This window comes from Leptinotarsa decemlineata, unplaced genomic scaffold (genome assembly GCF_025532065.1).
Source record: "Leptinotarsa decemlineata unplaced genomic scaffold, Ldec_3_MD MMD2_tig00078422_RagTag_RagTag, whole genome shotgun sequence".
In the NCBI taxonomy this organism is placed as follows: domain Eukaryota; kingdom Metazoa; phylum Arthropoda; class Insecta; order Coleoptera; family Chrysomelidae; genus Leptinotarsa; species Leptinotarsa decemlineata.
The window spans coordinates 21,218,057-21,241,445 of record NW_027412747.1 but is presented as its reverse complement, the minus strand read 5'-3'; positions in this window follow the sequence as shown (position 1 = coordinate 21,241,445).

Genomic DNA, 23,389 nt, shown 5'->3' with positions numbered 1-23,389 from the left:
TGCTCGTCTGTCGAAGAATTATATCGATTGAACTCAAATCCTTGCTCTTATTTTACGATTACCCAGACAATGGACCTTCTCAGAATTTTTATCAAACTTATGATACTGTAATGCAGATAATTGTGGACCGATATTTCTTACATTCTTCGGAGTGGTCCGAGAATTGTGCCTGAGCAGACGTAATGAGAATGATGAAATGGCAAGTCGCCAAACTATCACAGGCCAATTTAAATAATGTGTAATGTGCCTTGTAAAATTTGTTTCACCTGACGATCTTACCCAATCCCTTCAGAATAGTTATTATATACATCTTGGCAAATCTAACTGTGTCCCTGAATATTGGATGTGCAGTAGATAAGCCGGCGGAGTGGGGCGAAAGTTCAACATCGAGGAACTCGTGTAGTGACCTTCGTTTCAGTAGAGTAGGTGGAGAAATTATTCTGTGTAGTGGGTTATTTGTTGTCTTAGAGGAATGAATACAGGGTTCTCAGTAAACAAAGCAGAAAAATTGTGAACGAATTAAGGTTTATGCAATCGGAATCAACGGCAGATGGCATGAGAATTTCTCTTGCTGAGGTGAGAGGTGGTAGTAATAATGGAAACAGTTTTCACTGAAATTGTATTTTAACTGTGACGATTCGAAAACGAGTAGCTGAGGCTACAGGGTTTGCATAAGAACTATACGGAAATGACGAAAAAATAAAAAATGATGAAAAAAAACTTCAAACTCCATATGTTTTGGATATCATTAAATTGTGATGGATTGTGCTAATGTGGCAATTTTACGCAGATGCATGGTCAATTTCCATATCGAAAGTTTCTACGCTTGAAGAAATTAAAACTATCATCTGTTATATTAACAATTAGGATAGCAAGCAGTATCTGCTAAGAAAAGGTCTATTTAAAAAAAAACTGTTCAAAATCTGTTTTTCCATTAATCAACTGTCGCCCCCACACGAACGACAACTCTCAGAAGAAATTCATAAACTTCGATTTCAATGGGGAAAGGTGAAGAGTGAAAGGGAAATATTGATGAAAAACCAGATTTTTCGACTGCTCAGAATAAAATTCTTGAAGAAATTGCGGGCCTTCAAAAGAATTTTGACCTATTATCTATATGAATGGAACATATATACACGCTACACACACACACACACCAAAATGGTTGAAGTCATCATAGCATGGATAAAGATATTAGTCTATCTGGAATCGAAACGATTCCTGATAAGAACCAGAGATCAATGGTAGCCGACAAATCATAATATAACCTGTGGGCAACTAATCTTGGAAACCTTGTCAAAAATATGGGAAGTGAATAAAGGTTATTCATTGGTCAAACACAAAACACAACCTCAAAGTCACCTTGCCTGAGTCGTGTAACTTATGTCAAGGTCGTTCAAGGTCAAACTCAAAACACTTCCTCAAAGTCACCTTGTCTTCGTTGTGTGACGTATGAACAGGTTATTGTTCCGAAATCAGCTCAAACCAACTACTAACTACCAACATAAGTCTCCATTGAGATTTTCCGACCACAAACTCATTTCAAAGTGAATCACCGATAAATGTTGCTGCTGAGTGTGAGAATTTCCAAGACCATTTCTGAAATTCCCCCTGAGTAGATGCTTGTTTCAACTCTAATGATCCATCAACATCAATGATGTGAATAAAGGTTATTCATTGGTCAAACACAAATCACAACCTCAAAGTCACCTTACCTGAGTCGCGTAACTTAGGTCAAGGTCGTTCAAGGTCAACCTCAAAACACCTCCTCAAAGTCACCTTGTCTTCGTTGTGTGACGTATGAACAGGTTATTGTTCCGAAATCACCTCAAACCAACTACTAACTACCAACATAAGTCTTCATTGAGATTTTCTGATCACAAACTTATTTCAGTGTTATGTGAATTACCGATAAATGTTGCTGCTGAGTGTGAGAATTTCCAAGACCATTTCCGAAATTCCCCCTGAGTAGATGCTTGTTTCAACTCTAATGATCCATCAACATCAATAAATTCAATCTGCAGCGATTCGAATCCAATGTGAATCGATACTTTCGCACAGGTACCACTCTCTGAGCGCCGTAGTGCTTGCTTTTTTGTCCATATAAAAAAGCATTGAGGAAACTTTTACCGCATACTTTGTATGAACCAAAATTGAGAAACAATGCGAAGCAGTTTCAGAGATATGACTTAGGGGAGGAATGATTTGTTTGTAAAATTGCAACACCCGCTCATAAATGAAGCGGATGCATACCTATGTCAATATGAAGAGTTTCTTTTTTATGATTCACCCTCTACAAGGGATTCCATTGATTGAACCTCTTTGGTTCCAGGTATGACCTCTAGTATGATCTGTCAACAAATTCCTCTCTGAAGTTATTTCCAATTATAAAATATGGATTCACGCAGTGAAATACTACACACAATCGTAGCCCAACTCTAACAATTCACAAAATGAATCTAGTGGTTCAATCCATTTCAAAACATCGATATTTATATTTCATTGAGACGTTGATGCGATTTGATAGGCAATCCGTGCGGTGTTCCCGTTGCGTTCAATTTTCAGATGGATTGAATGTGCCAGAATTTGAAACTGACACAAAATTTGTTCGAATCGATAAAACTATGACAATCGAATTATCTCAGATTATAAGGATGATGGATAGAATGAGAAATGTAATGATGAAATAATTCAGCTTGGCAAATCTAGCTGTGTCTATGAGATGCGTGAATGATAAAGAGAGATGGTAATTATCCACTACCATCTTTTATCAGGAAGTACAATTGGGAATAGAACTAGACATGACAACTAGACATGAGAATAGTGAATAAATAAAAGAAGACCCACAAAAGTAAAACTTGTGCGTGGGCAGAATAGTGAAATGTAGAAAATATAACAATAATAATGATGTATATAAAGACACCCCTAAGTTGGACAATATAATATTAACAATGAAATAGTATTAGTTTACATATATGTTAAAATTACTATCCCTTTCATCTTCTCCATTCTTATCTCTCCCTTTCTGTTTTATTCTGTATTCGACTCAGTATCTGAAAAAAAAAGATATCAACTCATACAACCAACTTGGTTAATATGAGGTTCCCATGCATATGGTTTGTTATTCGATTAAACTATAGCTACCCGTTCCTTAATAAACATATTATTATTAGTAAGTGCAATAATGAATATCAGTTTCATATATTGTTGCCACTAATAAACAGGGAGACCCACAGAAACGTAGGTTGTGCATGGGTATTTTATCATATTTTCAATATTGTAGTTAACAGGGGGGTAACAACCCTGTCATTTTCATTGTTCTGTACTCATAGTATATCGTGAATTACTTTTCTGTATAGTTTTTATGTGTATGATTTTAGTCAAGGGACAGCACACTACCGATACACTTTTGAATCCATAATTAATAACAGTTATCACCAAATTTATGGAAAAGCTTCTAGTGTTCATATATGGTCTACTCGAATATGACGTCACAAGCGACACCATAACGATTTGAAATGTTTTCGTCCGATTTTTCAAACTCATAAATTATTGTAAATTCATTTTATATTAAACTTGCAGAAATGTTTATTTATTTATTTATTTATAAAATGGTTACCTCAATACAGTTAAGAAATAACATATATATTGCGACGTTTAACTCATGCACTAAATCACATGGAAATCACATCAGAATACAGAAATATAATAATATCTGAAATATATAAATATGAAATAATAATAAAATTTCAATTTCACAACATTATCACTAATCATAAAATCATAAATAGAAATGAATTGAACAACAATCTAGCTATTTGTTTTTTAAAAATCTTTGGATTTTCGCAGAAGAAATCAACATTATGACAATATGTATTTCCCAATCTTATCATATTTGAGATGGGTGTATAAAAACCATAGTTAGTTGAGTGATGTGGTACAACAAATAATTTTTTTTGTCTGGTTTGTCTATTTGGAACATTGAATGGTATAATAGAGAGAACTTCCGGACAATCGATTATGCCAGGATTATTTTGAAAAGATAAACCAACGATATCATAATCCTGCGATCACTTAGACTAGGTAGACTCATCAAGCTCATTACTTCATTGTAGTTATATTCACCAACAACTAGACCTAGTTTGTATGCTATGATTTTCAGAAATTTTCTTTGTACATTTTCTATTTGATGGATATACTTGTCATAGTAGGATTCCAAATTCAACAATGGATCTGACTAGAGAGCAGTATAAAACTTTTATAGTAGAAGGGGAAAAATTTGTTGATGACCTCGCAATAAAAGCAATCATTTTGAGACATTGTTCACATGGTTATTAAAACAAAGCTGGTTGTCTTATAATATTCCCAAATCTTTACATTCTTGTTTTTATCTAACATATTATCTTCTAATTGGTGATCAAATCGAATTGCTGATTGTGATCTACTAAACACCATTGAGGAACATTTCTTATTATTAAGATAAAGACAATTTGCGTAACACCATTCTGCTATATTATTGAGATCTATTTGGAGAAGATTAGCAGCATACATATTTTTCACTGCTCAGAAGATCTTCAGATCATCAGCGAAAAGGAGAAAATCAGAATACTGAATTTTAGTCTTAATGTCATTGATGAGAAGGCAAAACAGCAAGGGACCACAATGGGATCCCTGAGGTACTCCTGATTTTACTGCATAAGGTTCAGAGATTATACGATTCAACCTCACTGATTGAAAACGACCTATCAAATAACTGCTTATCCAATCCAACATCCTACCACCTAACCCAATGGTATACAGTTTTTTAATCAATGAATCATGAGAGACCCGATCGAAGGCTTTAGAAAAGTCTGTATAGATAACATTAACCTGTGCAGATCCCTCGAGTGTTTTTGTTATGTTGTGCTGGTAATAAATTAGGTTGGATACTGTCGATCTACCATTTGTGAACCCATGCTGCTCTGGTATAATTAATGATCTACAAATATTAGTTAACACTTTGCTGACTAATCCATCCAAAAGTTTAGGTATAGCTGATTGTATACATATTCCTCGATAGTTGGATACATCCTCTATGTTTCCATAAATCAGGAAATATACCACTAGCTAGGGATTTGTTGTATAAAAGAAAAAGAGGCTATGATGATGAGTAAACACATTGTTCCAACAAGCATGAAGAAACTCCGTCTGGGACACTAGATAATGTAGATTTCATCATACGAATGGCTTCAAAAACACTAGACAGAAAGCACAAATAGATATATGATATACTAGTTGTTGTCCTCGGCTTCACCAGCATAAAATTTGGTTTGTCACATTGAGGTTCGTACCAGACCATTCCAAACAAATAGTTACAATATTTTTTATCTACCCAAAACTTCAGGTTTCCATCTTCAAAACTGACGAAATTAAATACAATCTTCAAACTCCTATGTTTTCCCCTTGGGGGTGGAAATTCCTAATTTCCTTTCCGGATGTTCACTAACGAAATATAAAGAACCCACCTGCATATTTCCAAGATATAGCATCAGCAAAAAACTGAAAGAATCAGAATGAAATACATTGGTTATCCCACTAATCCTACACCTACTAATATTATAAATACGTAAAGTTTGTGGGGATAAATTAATGTAATGTATATATTCACGTTTCTTACTTTATCACTCCTGAACAGCTCAATAGATTCAAATGTCAGTTGGTATATAGATAGATAGATCATGATCTGGAATAACACTTAGGGTAGGTTCCCACCGTAACGCATGTACAACAGCAGGGAACAGCTATTATTGTATAAATAAGTACCCATTGATTGACTGACACTCTTATATTTAGAACAGCCAAAGTTACTGAACCTAGAATTGTTAAATATGCATGTAAGTTCTTTGTATAGCGTAAATAAGCATCAAGAAAGGAGAACAGGAATTTCCAGTCCAAGGAGAAAAAATAGAGATTCAAAAATTGTATGGAATTTCTTCAGTTTTGAAATTGAAAACCTGAAATTCAAGGTGGATAAAAAAATATTCCAACTATTTGAATAAATTCTGCAAAACTAACACAACCTTCAACGTCTGCCTCCACGCATCTGCCCGCGTTCTCGGCGATGGCGCTTCTTTGCTTAAACTACCCCTCTATCACCACGCATCGTCCCCCGTCATCTTACAGTAGACGCGATGCGTAATGGCTACGATTCGTCCAAATTACCTACTGTAAAAGGAGGTTAATTTATATTAAATACTCAAAACGCAAATTGAATCAATTTTCAAAAGAATTTGACAAATATTGTAAAATGTGCATTAAAAAAACAAACATACATACAGACATATTCAGAAACTTTCACATTTATAATATTATTGAAGATGTTGTATTTATAATATATTTTCCAACATCAAAGATTTGTAGGTATTTCAAAATGTGTTCCTGATCTCTCTGTAACTCTATGAATAATAGAATTGGTGATTCTCATAAAAAAGGAATCATTAGGTATAGAAGAGACAATTACAGTTGTTGATAATAGATACAATATTATTTTCGGCATAATTCTTAAGGAATATTCTTTTCCACGTCTCTAAGATTCATGTCTATTAATTTTTCTTCACTAATTGAACAAGTAGTGTTGTGAAGTTTTCATTTTTCTCCGTTGAACTCCTGTGGAACATATTTTCCATGTTTCTTTATAACGACTCATCATAAATTACTCTGTATTGTTTAATGAAATGATAACAATGAAAACAATCCATTTTAATGTTTCTCCCGAGAAATTTGGAATAAAAGATGTAAGTGCTTGGGAAAACTTCATGAAACGAACAGGTGAAGAAAGACGTGAAACGAAATTATTAATAATAGTAATGATGATGATAATGAGTAATGTTTTGGTTTTGCCTCGACGTGTAGGAGGGATTCGTGTGGTACACAAAATAGATCAAACTCATGAATGAGCGGTTCGAGAGATCTAATACTTTTGTTGAATGGGTTAACATTTCTCAGTATCAACAACATAACCTCACTAGTTACCAAACATTCCAGGTTATGTTAGGTCAGGTTAGGTCCAAAGGTTTATTCGACTCTCCACCGCAACCCACAAGGGTTTATTGTGGCTCACACCTCTTCACACTCGACCAAATAAACTCGGCTTCGTTAGGAAGCTGAGTTTACTACTGTAGTCCAACAATTGTTTGGAGTGAGCCAATCCTGGAAGATTCTGCCAGAAGTCTATGAATCTTTTTGCCATGCAGGTGTTCAATCTTTGTTTGACAAAGCCCAAAGCGATGCCAATGACAGGTTCTGATTCGAGTCAGCAGCCTGATTGCCTTCCAGGTCAATATGGCCAGGAATCCAGACTAGAAACAATCTGTCTAGTCTTCTTATCAAGTAGTGTCGTTTTTGGCAATTTGCTACCAATTTAGACGTTGCTCAGTAGGAGCCAAGAGCTTCCAACGTCGCTTAACTGTCCGAGAATATTTTTATTGACTTGTGTATGAGGTTGGATTATTCTAATCCGAACAATTAGATGCATAGAAAGAGAAGGTGGACATACAGAGAAACGAGAGTGCTGATATTTATGCCTGAGAAGCGATCGACAACCCAAATCAGGGAACAGCCCTCATTTTACCAAGCATCCAGCAATGAAATGAACATTTACCGTGTGATGTGATACTTTCTAGACCTTCATCCAATACCAATAATATCAGTGAGTATCCAGTTGCATTACAACGAGCAAAACCGTTCAGAGAATTGGATTTGACCTAATTATTTCAACCAAATTCGGAATCCTTCGAGAAATAAACTGGGAAGGATATACGGAATCCCTTGAGGCCGTGCAACAAGGGAAATGCAAGGAGTTTATCCGGCAAGGAAAGAGTTGAACAAGGCAATTATAAAATATATTTACCAGAAGCTGATCCCGAAGGGTAGAACTGGGCAGCTGTTACAAATCCTGATGTACAAACAATTCAGGGAGATTTTGGACTTCCGGAATGGATGGTTTAATTAGTATGAGAAATGATGAATTAAACGCTTTCTGTTTGAGCGAAATCTGAATTTGGAAAAGGCTCTTTGGAAGTCTTGATAGATTCGAAAGCTACAGGCTATGTGAGAGAGATGAAATGAAGTACAATTTGAGAGAAATCGTGGAAGAAAATAGAGTAAACACGTTAGAAATCTCTATTATGAGTACACTACTGAAGAAATGTATGATCCCAGTGAGTTCAGATAAATACTGATAATAATCTAATCTAATCAGAAATACACAACTACAATTCAGACACAGGCAACACAGAGTTGAATAACGTCGCCAAAACAACATATCGATGGCTCCTAAATTGATATCAATCGAATTTCGGATGGTATAAGTGCTCGTCTATCAATCTTTCACTTTTAATTCCGATACTTTTCTTTATTGTGTCATCTTTAACAACATATGTATATTCGGTTACTGGTGGCACTCTTAGAGAGCTTTCTATATTTTCCATTCCGTAGGTATGTCATATTTCCTCTTTCTGTCATGTTTCTTCATCCTGTCAAATTCAAATTTATTTTATCATATTCCTACATTCTGTCATATTCCTTCATGCTGCCATCCTTCTTCATTCTATTGTTCATTTTACAAATCCCACTTCTGACACCATTTGTAACAAATTGAAGAATTAACTGTCTTCGTATGACTTTCAAAATTTAAATCTACATCGATTATCAGGTCTGAATATTTATGTTGTTCAACTTGGGTGATTAATTTGTTCTCATGTTTGAGATTTAGTTTTACATTGTTTGTATTTTTTTTGCTCGAAAATCATCAAAACTGTCTTTTCTAAGTTGATTATTAAATTGAGGACATTTAATCATTTTTCTACCTTTCGTAACGAATTAATGACTTAACTGTCTTAAACAAATTTATTTCTAATAATATTTCACTAATCACAAACTAATTTATTTACAACACTAAGCAATTAACGCTAAAATTATTTTCACTATTCCTATTCCTTATTCCTTATTTAACCGCTCGATTCACTTTCTGAACTACCTGCTGAGCACAGACGATATCCAACAGGTTGAAACAGATGAATACTGCTCCTACATTAAAAACAAATTTCAGATGGTCACAAGCGCTCATCTATTTATTTTTCTATTTTCATTCTGGAATGCATTACCCTTTCTTCATTTTGTCATTTGGTTTCTGATAGTACTTCTATAGAACTTTCTATATTTCTCTTTTCGTTATGTGTTCATTGTGCTATATTTCTTCATTCCGGCATATGTATTTATTCTTTTCTATTTCTCTAATCTTTCATATTCCTACCTTCATTCTGCCATATTTCTTTATTTTATCATATTTCTCAATTGTGCCTTCCTTCTTCATTCTGTCATTTCATATTTATTCATTTTGTTTATTTCTAGAAACATGACTCGCTTGCGTTCAACAGTAATTTTAATGAATTAACAAAGTAATTTTTTTAATTCTTCGCAATTTGTCTTCAATTTGAGATTACCTTTAATCTAAGATCATCTGCTGAACGCAGACAATGTCCAACAGGATGAAACAGGTGCATACTGATGGCTCTCACATTGAGGAAACAAATTCGTATCATGCCACCAATGGACATTACCAGAACACACAGGGCACTCCACATAATTAGGCCTCTGGAACCACAAGAACTAGCTTGTATGGATTCAGAAGTTCATAGTGTTTTACAGAATAAGCTGATATCTGGCGAATTCAACACCTACTTGTACGTGTACAGCATCGTTCAGTCGTTTCCGAATCGGAAGAACGAAATCACGACCTTGCGATTCAGAAGATTGAATGTGTGATGAATTATAGGGCGGCCAAGAGGCCTTGCATACCCGCAGTGTGATGAATAGCCACCAGATTGCGACGTATCCATCATACTTTCAGACGAGGCGTGGTGCTGACCACCAAACAGCACTGTTTTGATAGGATCCGTCAAAGTACTTGGAAATTTGCTGCTCTAGGCCCAGATGAGCTGAACACTTATTAGCGGAGAAAACTACCAAGCATCTACCGCCACCTGGACAGAGTCTTCAACTAGTGGCTGGATGGAGGGCCGCCGATTCTTGATTGGTTTGTCGAGGGGCGAACCATTTTCATCCCCAGAAGCGAAGATTTGTCGATTCCTTGCATCTCATCCACACGAATACTCATCGCAGGGTCGAAAAAAAGAATCACTGGATGTGAACGCAGGACTCGATACAGTATAAGCGTTTTGTCAATTTAGTGATGAATCACAATGTTTTATAATGGAGATGAGCTACTGAAAGCAACAAAATATTCAATAGTCGAATCATGAACTTGTTTTTTTTTTCGTCCTTCCTTCAGAAGTTTACATTTTTTCCATAAAGATGGAGTAGTGAAAAGCCAAAAAGTTTTATATTAAATCAATCTCTCCTGGGAGATATAGCTGTTTGAATTCAAACCAAAAAAGTTATTTTCGAAAAAATCTTCCCAATATCTCCAAGAAGTTGACTCGTTTGTTTCAAAATAACATCTATAACCCGCTCTACATCGATGAGTGCTCTGAGACATGAAGTCTCTGAGGCAACATGACCCAGATATCATTCACCCTGGAGACGGTGGTATTATGTACTCTTGATGAATGTTACCATCCCGCCCTCTTGTATTAGCAGAGCACGGAGAATGGGATTGTTCTGCGAAACAGGCAGTGATGAATTGTATAAAACTCGCCAATCATGCAGGTTACATTAAGTGGTATTAAACAGAATACTGTATTCATTGAAGTGGTAACGTAAACGAGGAATTAGGTGCTGTTATTATACCTCCATTTAACGTAATGAATTACGTATTCAATAGTTGTGTATTTTGAATTCAAACAAAATGTGGAGTTCACTAATTACCCCGCAATTATTGGAAACAGAGAGGTGTATACATCGATGGTTCAATACGGGCAATATACAAATATCATCATACGGCATGTCCAAGATAAGGAAGACCAACATGGAAAAGTCGGTGAACATGAGAAATAAAAAATTGGTGGAATCAGAAAAAGTCGCCTACTTCAGAGCAGAGCGAGACCAATTTGGAAAACTTCCTTATATCAATATTTTTCTCAACATTCTATGATCTAAAGCTATACAAAGTAATTGACAATTATGAAGACTGTTTAATATTACAAAATGAAATCGATTTAGTATTCGACTGGTGTTCCAAGAACCATTTACGTTTGAACATATCGAAATGTTACATTTTATCATTTTCTAGAAAAAATAATTTTATAGAATTTTCTTATGTTATTGACAGCATTCCAGTTAGTCGAGTGGATGAGATGACAGATCTTGGAATCACTTTTGATTATAAATTCACTTTCACTCCCCACATAGACCAGGCCGTTTCATCAGCGAATCGAATGTTGGGCTTTATTATAAGGAATACCAGAGAATTCAAGAATATTAATACTATTATAACACTGTTTAATGCCTATGTGAGGTCTAAACTAGAATACGGCGTGTTAATATGGTATTCAATTCACAATCGCCACATACATCATATCGATGCTGTTCAAAAAAAAATTTTAAGATATCTGTCTTTCAAGGTCACAGGAATATATCCTCAGAGGGGAACCGACTATTGTATCCTTCTGAATCAATTTAATGTAATATCTCTGAATATGCGACGACTTTTTGTTACAATCTCCTTTCTTCACAAACTGCTAAACAATAAGATCTCGTGTGCCTCTCTTTTACAAATGATCAACTTCCGCACCCCACGCCTCAATTCCAGATACCAAACGACATTTCACTGTGATCTTGTCAGAACAAATAACAGTTTGAAGCACCAGTGTCAATACTTTATAACAACTATAATTCAATATGTGATATGTGCGATATTAATCACAGTTTAACTGTGATCACTTTTTCTTTTCGCTTCTTGTGATATATTTCTATTTCTACTTATTTTTCTTTTAGTTGTAGCAATCTTTTTTTTTAACTAATTATACTGTTTTGCATATATTTCCATCAACACCTTTGTACATTTCTTGTAATTGGGTGAATGCCTGTTGGAAATAAAGCGCTATCAATCAATCAATCAATGTACTTCTCAACATTGAATGAACACTCCATAACGTAGGACATTCAATAGTAAATGATAACACTCTTTTATTCTACAATAATAATAAATTGAACGCTCCTATGAACTTTTCCCTGACCGATATATGTCATGATGATATTTTGACTGCTATCAAAGAAATAAAATCTAATGCTTCAGGTATTGACAATGTAAATATCAAGATGTTTTCTTCAGATAAACCACACTGTATTGATGAAGTTCAACATATTTTCAACGAGTCCTTCAGACAGGGCATTCTTCCAGATGTTTGGAAGGTTGCTAATATAAATCCAATTCCGAAAAAGAATGCACCTACCACGTTCAGTGATAGGAACACAGACTGCCCTCTTGAAAGTAATCAATAATCTTGCGAGATTCAGAGATCAATCAAAAGTCACCATTTCAGTACTGCTTGATCAATGTTAAAGCTTCTGATTTAGTTATTTTGAATTTACTCATCAGCAAGCTCAAGTTCATAGGATTCAATGACATTTCTCTTGAATGAATGACCAGCTATCTCACATGCCGATCACAGAGGGTCAAACTGGTTTATTACTAATGGTCCTCCCAAAATAAACAATCTCAGGTGTACCGCAGGGAAGTATTTTAGGACCTTTGATGTTTTCAGTATTTATTTTCGATTACCCCACTTTCTTATCACATTGTCAAGTACATCTGTACGCGGATGATATATAGTTATATTTGTCTTCTCATAACACCGATACAGAAAGTTGCATGGCCAATATAAACACAGATTTGTACAAACCATTCCTATACTCGGAGAATCATGGCCTGAAAATCAATTCAAATAAAACTTTGGCCTTATGCATAGGGTCTCAAAGACAAATAGTAGAAACTCAGTGTAACTTTAGGCTCACTCTCGATAACGCAGACGTTGATCGGGTACATAGTTCTAAAACTTTTGGCGTAACCATAGATAGCTTTTTGTTTTTCCGTGAACATGTGACAAACATTTTCAAAGTATCATTCTTCAAACTCTAATCTAATATAATGAAAATGGATGTTTGTTGGTTGGTTGGTTGGTTGGTTGGTAAGTGATAATTTTCTACATCGCCCAACCGATCGTGATAAAACTTGACATGTATGAGTAATGTTTCATGAAGAAGGTTTTTAGGCTATCAATTTTTCTGTGAATCGCCACTAGGTGGCGCTATAGAACAATATTTTTGAAAGCACTGTTCTATAACGCTGCGCACGCCTAAGTTCGTTGATTCTGATTCTGTCAAAACATTAGAACAGCAGCGATACAGTAACACAGTACATAGTACATAGCAAATGTAATCTTATATATGGAAATGGATGTTTGTTGATTGGTTGGTTGGTTGGTAAGTGATAAACTTCTACATCGCTCCACCAATCGTGATGAAACTGGACATGTATAAGTAATTTTTCATAAAGAAGGTTTTTATACTATCAATTTTTCTGTAAATCGCCACTAGATGGCGCTATAGAACAATTTTTTTGAAAGCACCGTTCTATAACGCTGCGCACGCCTAAGTTCGTTGATTCTGATTCTGTTAAAACATTGGAACAGCAGCTATGTACATAGTACATAGCAAATGTTATTTTTTATATAACGTAGTCAATAAACATCTATCTATCTATCTATCTATCTATCTACCTATCTATCTATCTATCTGATCGAGCTTGCTAGAAATGTATCCTCAAAAGTTATAAATTCAGCAAATACTGTGCATGTCAAGTATTGAAAATCATGAAATTAGTTTGAATTGCAATGTTGAAAATATAATAATGTCTGTGGTGTCAGAGAAAGTCATCACAATCTGAATGAATTTAATCCAATAAAAAACAGGGATTTCCTCATGTAGGTTTTTAAGATTCAATCACAATATTTCCTTGAATAGTATTCTCATACCGTTTTGAATATTCAAATAACCGTCATCATATTATTATTTTCGAATGACCTGCAATACATATTTCTACTTCCTCGGTTAAATATCGGTCAGTGGTCCGGAATGGCTATTATGCCTTCGAACAATAAAATTTAAGAATTTCTGTTCTTTGCAGAAATATGTTTTGTCTGATTGATTTATCTGGCTCACAGATATCTAAGATATGATTCCCTCAACTCAGATTTCACAAACTCTAGGGGTTCGATATTGACAATAAAACAACTGTTTTACGTTTAGGGTACGTTTAGGGTAGGAGTTGATCTTAGTTGTTAAAAATGAAGAAGTTGGTGAGGTACAGAGTCCAATATTTGATAAAAAAATATTTTCTATAAGTTGCTTTAAACTAAAACACCTACATATTCATATAGTTTATTAAGCAGGCATTCTGACATACACATGGTGAATTTGAGAATTAACTCCTTCAACAAACCTAAGCACCGTAATTCCAAATTTCAAGGATGTTTTTTCTATATAGCCCCTTCTTATCTGAATGAAATTTTACCCCTTTTAAAATTCATCAATTTAAGAAAGAAATAAAATCACAGATGCTTACTGCTCAATGCTAGTTTAAAAAATTTCAAATCCAATGTATGGTAGTGCAATGAAATTGTTAAATTGACCAAAATAATGTTAAGAATATTAAAAGTGATTAGCAACTATATGATCTCTATTTTCTCTATCATTGTTATGATAGTAAATTAGTATTTTTATAATTATTTTTTTACACTCACTGTATAACTTTTGGATGGGGTGGAAGACAGGTCATATGTTTTCTCATATACTAATTTGGATTTGGCCGGTATCATATTAGATACTATTGCATTTGCTTTCTCAGATATATCTAATGGAGTTTCACTACTACTTTTATAATCAACATCCATCTTCTTGAAAATAACTTGAAATTCAAGCGACTACGAGCAAACAGTCAAACACGCGGCATGTCAACAAACCGTTTGTACAGTAACGACACAGAAAGACCACTGGATGCTATGAAATTGTATTAGAAGTAATAGTAAAATCAAAAATAACTGCGCAACCTCTGCTGCAGGCAACAAGTGATGCAATTGAACGCAAGTTCCTGTTTAATGAACCCTACAAAATACAAATTAAGCAGAACACAGAGTCAGATGCTACAAATGCAATACAGATTTATACAGACGACTCAAAAACCAAAGAAGGCTCGGGATGTGGAATATACTCCAGGTCACTAAGCCTAAGGATTAAGTGGGGAATGGGAAGAAATACCAGCGTGGTCCAAACAGAACTGACTGGTATCTCAATCGCCACAAAAGAAATAACCAAGAAAGGAATTTCTGGCAAAAACATAACAATCTGCACTGATAGCAGACAAGCACTATTAGCCTTGAACAGACAGCGTGTTACCTCAGGGCTAGTACTAGAGTGCCACCAAGATTCAGCCAAAGCCTCGGTAGATAATAACATTATCCTGAGGTGGGTTAAAGGGCACGACAGGAGTAAAGGTAATCGCATTGCCGACTCTTCAGCCAAGGAAGCGGCTGGACTAAGAATTTTAGGACCCAGTGGCACCCATGGCCTGATGACTTCGACAATTGCGGAACTAGTCAAATGTTACACCCATGCTCAATCCTTAAAAAGATGGGATGAAATCAAAGGATGTAATCTTACTAGGATCACCTTGGGCGACCCTGGGAAGCTGGCGCCGAAGAAATATCTGACGATGACCAGGAAAAATCTACGCCTTACGGTAGGATTTCTGACTGGCCACTGTCAACTAAGGAAACACCTCCATAATATGGGGCTAGTAGACACACCTCTATGCAGGATGTGTGAACAGGAAGATAAGACTGTCAGGCATGTCCTGTGCAAGTGCCCGGAGTTATCGTCAATGAGAGAGAGTGTGTGTTTGGCAAGTTTTGGCCTACACCTGCCGATATAAAGGAGATGTCTCCCAGCGACCTGTCCACCTTCCTGGAAAGGACCGGATCAACGATGACCTAGGAGGACAACTCCTCGGGAGAATGTACAATGGGTCACATGTGGCCTAAGTGCGTGGGCTTACACTCACCCTCCCTACTCTACAGACAGAACATCAAGGATAAAATGTATGAAGAACAGAAGAATCATTGAGTTATTTTGGACTTATTTTTTTCAGACAGGAACATTTTTTGAATACAATTCAACCAAAAACATTGAGTAGTATTTTCAAAATGACTGTTTTTTAAAAGCGATAACTTATCGGCATAAAAAACCACGTCAAGATGTATTGGTAGTAATAATCCTCAATATATTCCAGTCGGTGTGAATTCAAATTCACGGTTATACAAAAAATGTTGTTATAATTCGTGTATAAATTCGTGATTTCACGCACTCAATAACTATTTTCAAATATCTTTGCGATGCTGGAGGGAATGGAGATATGTTTGTTTTCAAACTTTCATTGATTAGATATCCCAAAATTGAATCTAAGGTGTCAGTGATATTTTTCAGGATAACTGAATTCAATTATTCTACTTTGCGATCTTTCTACTTCCAAACATTCTTTAAGTCATTTGACAGGGGGTTCTATTTTATGCAAAACTCGCATGAGTGGATATTCGTGTATTTGTTCCAAATCGCTGTAGTTTCACTAGATTGTCTCCGAAAGTTTCCTTTTCTTTTCTGAAAGGTGTACCTTTCCTTTAAATTGAAAGAGTTCCAGGCGACGATCGACCTTTTTTATACGCCAGGGAGCGATTTCGCAAAAACTTATGTTTAGCGCCCTAGGAAGAATAATGTTCCGTCTTTCAATTAGCTCTTGAGCTCGAATAGCCTGCAGACCCGCTGAAGTGGGTCGAAAACTATTTATAGTGGGTCCCTCTCTCATTGAAACACTCGATCTTAACAGAATTTTCACACTGAGTTCATTTGAATCTGAAATATTTCATAAAACAAATGATATCATTAGATTTAGAAAAAGTCAAACAATGGTGTAATTCTACTTTACTCTTCTTCAACGTAGATAAGACCAAAATTGTAAACTTCAAATTTAGCTATGACAACTCGCTATTAGATAGTAAGAAGATAAAAGAAACAACTTGCACTGAATTTCTTGGTCTGCATATTGACAATAAGTTGAAATTGAAATAACATATCACATCTTTATGCACAAAATTGGCTTCAGGATCATTTGCTGTCAGAATTGTCTCCAATGAACTTGATACATTCACTGCTAGATCGACTCACTTCGTCCTAGTAGAGTCTCATCTAAGGTATGGCATTGCATTTTGGGGATTCTGTAGTAAACCACAGAGATCTTTGCGGTTTTTATGTGAAGCAAACCATAGGGATAGCTGTAGACAACTTTCCGTTAAATACCGAATCCTCACTCTATTCGGCATCTTCATTCTCCAAATTGTTTGCCTGATTCATAAATTATACAACACTTATTCTCCAGATACACATAGAATCCACAACACAAGACAGAACAGGAGTATTAATATCCATCTGCCAATACCCAGATCAACTCTAACAAAACACTCTAATATGTGCGAAGGGAAAAAAATGTTCAACCATTCACCACAGGTAATGTCAGGGATATAATAGAGCAGAGACTGCTCATGAAAGCTTATTATAGCCTGCAGGAATATTATGATGTCCAATTGTAAATAGTCTCAGTGTTTTGCCAAGATAAGCTCAACAATACTATGTATTAACGATCATTTTTTATCATTATTATTATTATGCATATATACTTGTTTTATTCCACAATAATATGTGTACTCGTATGTGTTAATTGAATTGTGATACAATTGCATTCATAATGAACATGCAAGGTTTGTTTTTTTGACAAATATGTTTTACATACTCTTTAACTTATTGTTTTACTTATTTATATTCATATAACTTTTTTTCGTCAATTTATATGTTCAATTCATTATTTTTACTCATTTTTACTGCTCTGAAGAAGCTTTCCACTAGAAGCGAAAGCTTGGCAAAGTAAAGCAGAGTTTGAACATATGTAAAATCATCAATATAAAATGTCTAAAAATACTGTACCGTGCTTTGGTCAAAAGTCTTATCTCCTATGGAGTAATTACATGGGAAGGAGCCTTAAAAACACTTATCAATAATGTACAGAAAATTCAAAAGTGCATTCTCGAAATGATATATCAAAAACCGCGAGAATATCCGTCCTGTAGCCTGTATCGAGAAATGACGATAATGAATGAGGGTCAGATATTTGTTTTTGCGATCCTCTTGGGGCAGTATAGATATAAATCGTCGTTGGTACTACACATCTTTGTATAGAGTTATTACTTTTGAAATTGATTATAGAAATCGAAGTAGTAGAAAGCCAAGCACTTCCTGTTCAAAAAATGTATCTTTATATTCGCCCAAGCAACTGATCTAGTACACAGTATTTCATATTTCCACGATAACCAAATCTCACTTCAATATAAATCTATTAGCTGCATGTCAACCTGTTACATGGTCAATTTCAACACAAGAGCTGTTATTACAAACATTTTTGGTTGTAGCTGAGATAGAATCTGAATTTACATTGGATTAACATCGACATATTTGTTGGAGTCTTGTTTTATCCGCTCTGTTTGTTTATCCAGGCATAACATGGAATGATGGCATGAAATTCGCCCCCTGAAATCACTAATGAAAATAAATTCAGAACGTCGACAGGATGATAATATAAGCTTCATTTATCACAACGTTGAAATACTAATCCTGTTTTGTTTTAATGAAGGCAACTCACTTATTATCTATAAACCATTTTACTATCGAATTATTTTTTACTCAAATTACTAGTCAGTCAGAACTGTTTGTGATGTACTGTTTGGAACCTTTGGTGTAGTGATGAATATTACTGGAGTTTTTTCCCAACACCAAATCGTTATTCTTACACCTCGGCACGTGTTTCGATCACCAAGTGATCATCTTCAAGAGGAAGATAAAACTAAAAACTACTCAAAACTAAAGCTACTTATACTAATCATGTACATCATACAGGTAGGTAATCAGTAATACCACCCATACAAGTGTACTGCGATGCAAAATATTATGGACAGACAAAAAGATCTATCAAAGTGAGATATAAGGAACACATAGTACACTTAAAATATGGAAGACCTGAAAAATCAGCAGTCGCCCATCATATTTTGCAACAAAACCAAGTTAACAACAACAGGCAGCTAGATGCCTATGAGAGTGTAGAAATAAGTAAACATAATAATATTATAAATAACGATAACGGACCAATACCAAATAGCATACTATATAGCTTGTTGAAATAATATTGTTGGGTTTACTGATTACTACAAAAAGACACATTGTAAATATATTTAGATAGGCAATATTGTGAAACTAATTTTATATAGCTGAAAATTGTTCTATATATATCTGTAACATTTAAACATACATAAGGACATATTGTAAACTAATAGAAAAGCCAATTGTAAAATTAATTAGGGTGGTACACTCGTATAGGTGGTATTACTGATTACCTATCTGTATGATATACCTGATTAGCATAAGTAGCTTTAGTTTTGAATAGTTTTTAGTTTTATCTTCCTCTTGCAGATGATCACTTGGTGATCGAAACACGTGTCGAGGTGTAAAAATAACGATTTGGTGTTGGGAAAAAACTCCAGTAATATTCATTCAGAACTGTTACTATAACCGTCACCTTTTAAATGCTAGAAATCGCACGTTGATAGGCAAGACTTCGGTAATCCTCAGCCTGCTAAGTTTCGACTCCTGAGGGTTATCGTTTCTAGAGGGGCTACAGCTGGTTAACAATAATATAGGATTCCAAGTTATTTTCACCACAGTTCATTTTCTTGGACGAGTGTGAACGTCAAAAAAAGTAAATATGAATCCTATTTTTCACAGTTGAACCCGTTGATGTCCATTCAAATTCAAATTCAAATTTTATTGCATCCATTTCCTATTAACAAGAAATAGATCGGATTAGTCCAAGTTCACAAATTAAATTGTGTCTGATGAATATCTACAATTAAAATGACAAACATAAATAATGATTTAAAAAAAAAAGATTACATTCTTGAATGAAACATCGAGTCAAAAATCGAATTTGATTCGGGTATTTCAGTGATGCATACTTCACCGCCTGTGAAAAATCATAAGACCATCACAAAGATAAATCAAAATATGAAGAAGCATGAGAAGGTCAGTACTGAAAGTCACTAACGACAAAAAATTCGAATTCACGGAGGGAGTAAAAGCATCCTTCAGCCAGTACTTTCTTTGATTTGCGTTTGAAGATATCTGGACATCTGCTCTCTCTCAATTCGAGGGGCAGAATGTTGAATAGACAAGTTCTAGTATTCAGTGGAGCTTTTTTTTGCATGGAGTGACGAATTTTCTTCGGTGGAATATTTCTTTTGTTTGTTTAGGTTCTTGAAAATGTGAGTCAACAGTTTTAATAAATAAATACATGACACCGTGAGAATTTCATTGTTTTTGAAGGTGTCTCTGCATGATGTTCTATAATATAAGCAGAAAATACGTCTAATAATACGTTTTTGCAACACAAACACTCTTTGTAGTTCGGACGCTTGACCCCAGACAACGATACTATATGAAATAGCGGAGTACCCAGGGCATAGAAAACTTCAAGCAGACATTCTCGTTCCAGCATGTTTTGGAGTGTGGTGACCACATAAAATTATTTGTTCAGCTTGCCACAAACTTCATCGACATGCAAGTTCCATGATAGGTTGCAGTCGAATTGTGTTCCTAAGAACTTCACCATTATAGATGGCTCAATTGACACTCCTTCAAATGAGAGGTGTACTACGTTTGCTACAAAACTCTATATATTCCGTCTTATTCTAATTAATCATAAGTTTATTTTTAAAGCACCAGTCCTTGAACTCTCTTAGGATTGTGTTGACCTTTTCAGATAGTCTTACAAATGAAGTATCTTACACAGTAATGCAAGTATCATCTGCATACATAAGAACCTTTCCTTGAGATATGTGAATAGGAAGGTCATTAATGAAAATGAGGAAAATTAAAGGACCAAGTACGCTTCCCTGGGGTACCAATATCTGTTTTAAATTCTTCCGAGATGACATCATCAATTTCAACACTGAACTTTCTTCGTTCGAGAAAGGACACCATCCACTCATTGATTGGGCCGCGGACACCAAAGTTATTCAATTTATCAGATATGAAAGAATTATCGACCGAGTCGAAAGCTCTAGTAAGATCGAAGAAAATTGAGATCACAAATTCGCCAGAGTCCATTTTGTTGTTGACATATTGAACAAATTCAATCGTGCCTGTTTCAATTGATAAGCCATTACGGAACCCATGCTGTTCGTCACATAAAACCTAATATGTGTTTAGGAAAAATGCTTGGTGAAGCGATTGGTCTATAATTCTCGATATAACTGGGCTCGCCTTTTTTAAAAATAAGAATCAAAGAGGCTAATTTGAGGCTAGAGGGAAATTGGCCCTGCAATATGGACAGATTGATAATATGCTCGAAAACTGGTGCAATTATATCAGTGGTGTCTTTAATTAATGAAATAGGAATTTCGTCAGGACCTGTAAAATTGAATTAGAGATCAAGTCATGATTTTTTACCAATGCTTTTCATCTCCCACAGTTTCATGCAGATCACCTTGAGGAGACAACCTTGGGAAGAGAACCTGAGGAAAGAAAATATTACGCTTCCTTCAATTTATAGCTTGGTGACAAATATACAATGGTATATTGAAAATCCACTGTGGAATGAGGCAAAACATGTGGCGGTTTTTTTTTATTTTTTGTCACTTTTCACCATATTACTATATGATGTCGTTGAGCGATTTCCAGCCAATTCATCTGTACGAATTGAAATTGTGCTGCAGAAACAGCTCGAAAAATTAGCCAGTCACTTGACAATGGTAGTGTTAATAAACACAGTGTTCGACGTTGGTTTGCTAAATTTTGTTCCGGAGAATTCAGCTCCGAAAATGAGGCACGAAGTGGTCGACTTACAGTAATCCTGGACGAGGTAATATATCACTTTCGCTCTTCCAATTTTCATCGACTCTTTCACGGTTAATTTTAAAACCGGCAACGCTACATTGCCCTATAAACAAAGATTTATTTTACAACCGACAACACCTGCTGCGCTAGGAACGTAAAACCTCGATATCATCTTCATCTCTCTTTGCCTCGATTACGTCACACGCGTCTCTCGCTCTTACACACACAAACACACTTTCCCAAATTTAGGTATACTTTCCTCACTTACTTACTTTACTTACGCTATAAATACCCATCATTCGCAGTTAATTCCAATATCTTACGTTAGTTTAGAGGCAAAGGACAATGTCTACCACGTGGACGACTCGGGTTCGATTCTCATAACTAAAAACTTTTTTTAATTAGAATCACGTGACTGGAACGTGACAAGGGGGCCGAGGGTAGGCGGAGTCCCAAGGGGAGTCGACCGGTGATGCGGAGTACTAAGGGGGCCGAGGTGCAAGGGGGCCCACGCTTGAATCGCTACGATACTCATTCCATCCTGCGTCGATGACGTCACACGTTCTTCCCCACTCCTGTACGAACCAAAAATTGCAAAAAGTTCAGCGCCATAAGAAAATACATGGGATTTTGGGCCAGAATCAATGTTATTCATCTACTGGATTTGAATTTCCCGCTGTATGTGCGGTAGCTTCTGATTTGTCGACTGCATGACGGCAAAACTGGAGAAGTGGGGGTGATCTGAAGTGGGCTTTGAAGGCTAAGGCTCAGTTAACACATAATGGACGTCTGGCAGAGACAAGGCGCTGACCTTCGCCCCTTCCGTGTAAAGTGGGCCTGAGGTCCAAAAAGGTCCAGAATCTAGCTCCGTACTAAAATACGTGGGATTTTGGCTTAGAAAGGGTGCGTGTGTTGGCAAAAGAACTGGGCGGTAGCTCCTTTGCGGTTTTTGATGGTTCAAAACGTAAGCTACTCAAAAAGTGGAGCGCCAGCATTTTAAAGATCAACAGAAAGTGTCACGTTTCAAAGTCTGTTCCTTTTTACTCTTACATTTGCCCAACCTATTGGATCCGATCGTTACGTGTGATGAAGTGGATCCACTACTACAACAGGAGATGTCCAGAATCGTGGTTGGACATCCAGATACTCAAGAAAAAACTCGCCAAAAAAGTCCATGGTTTCTGTATGGTGGTCAGTGACTGGTGTGATTCACTATAACTTTCTGCAACCAGGTCAAAAACCGTGCCCACTAATACATGGTGAGCAAGGTGTCGTCTATGACGATCAAGAGGAAGCGGAGGCATTTGCTGACAATTTCGAAAGACGATGTTGGGAAAGTGGTGAATCCATTACAGCCGAGATGGAAAACGTGGCGCAACTAGTCGAACAAACCGTGCGCAGAATG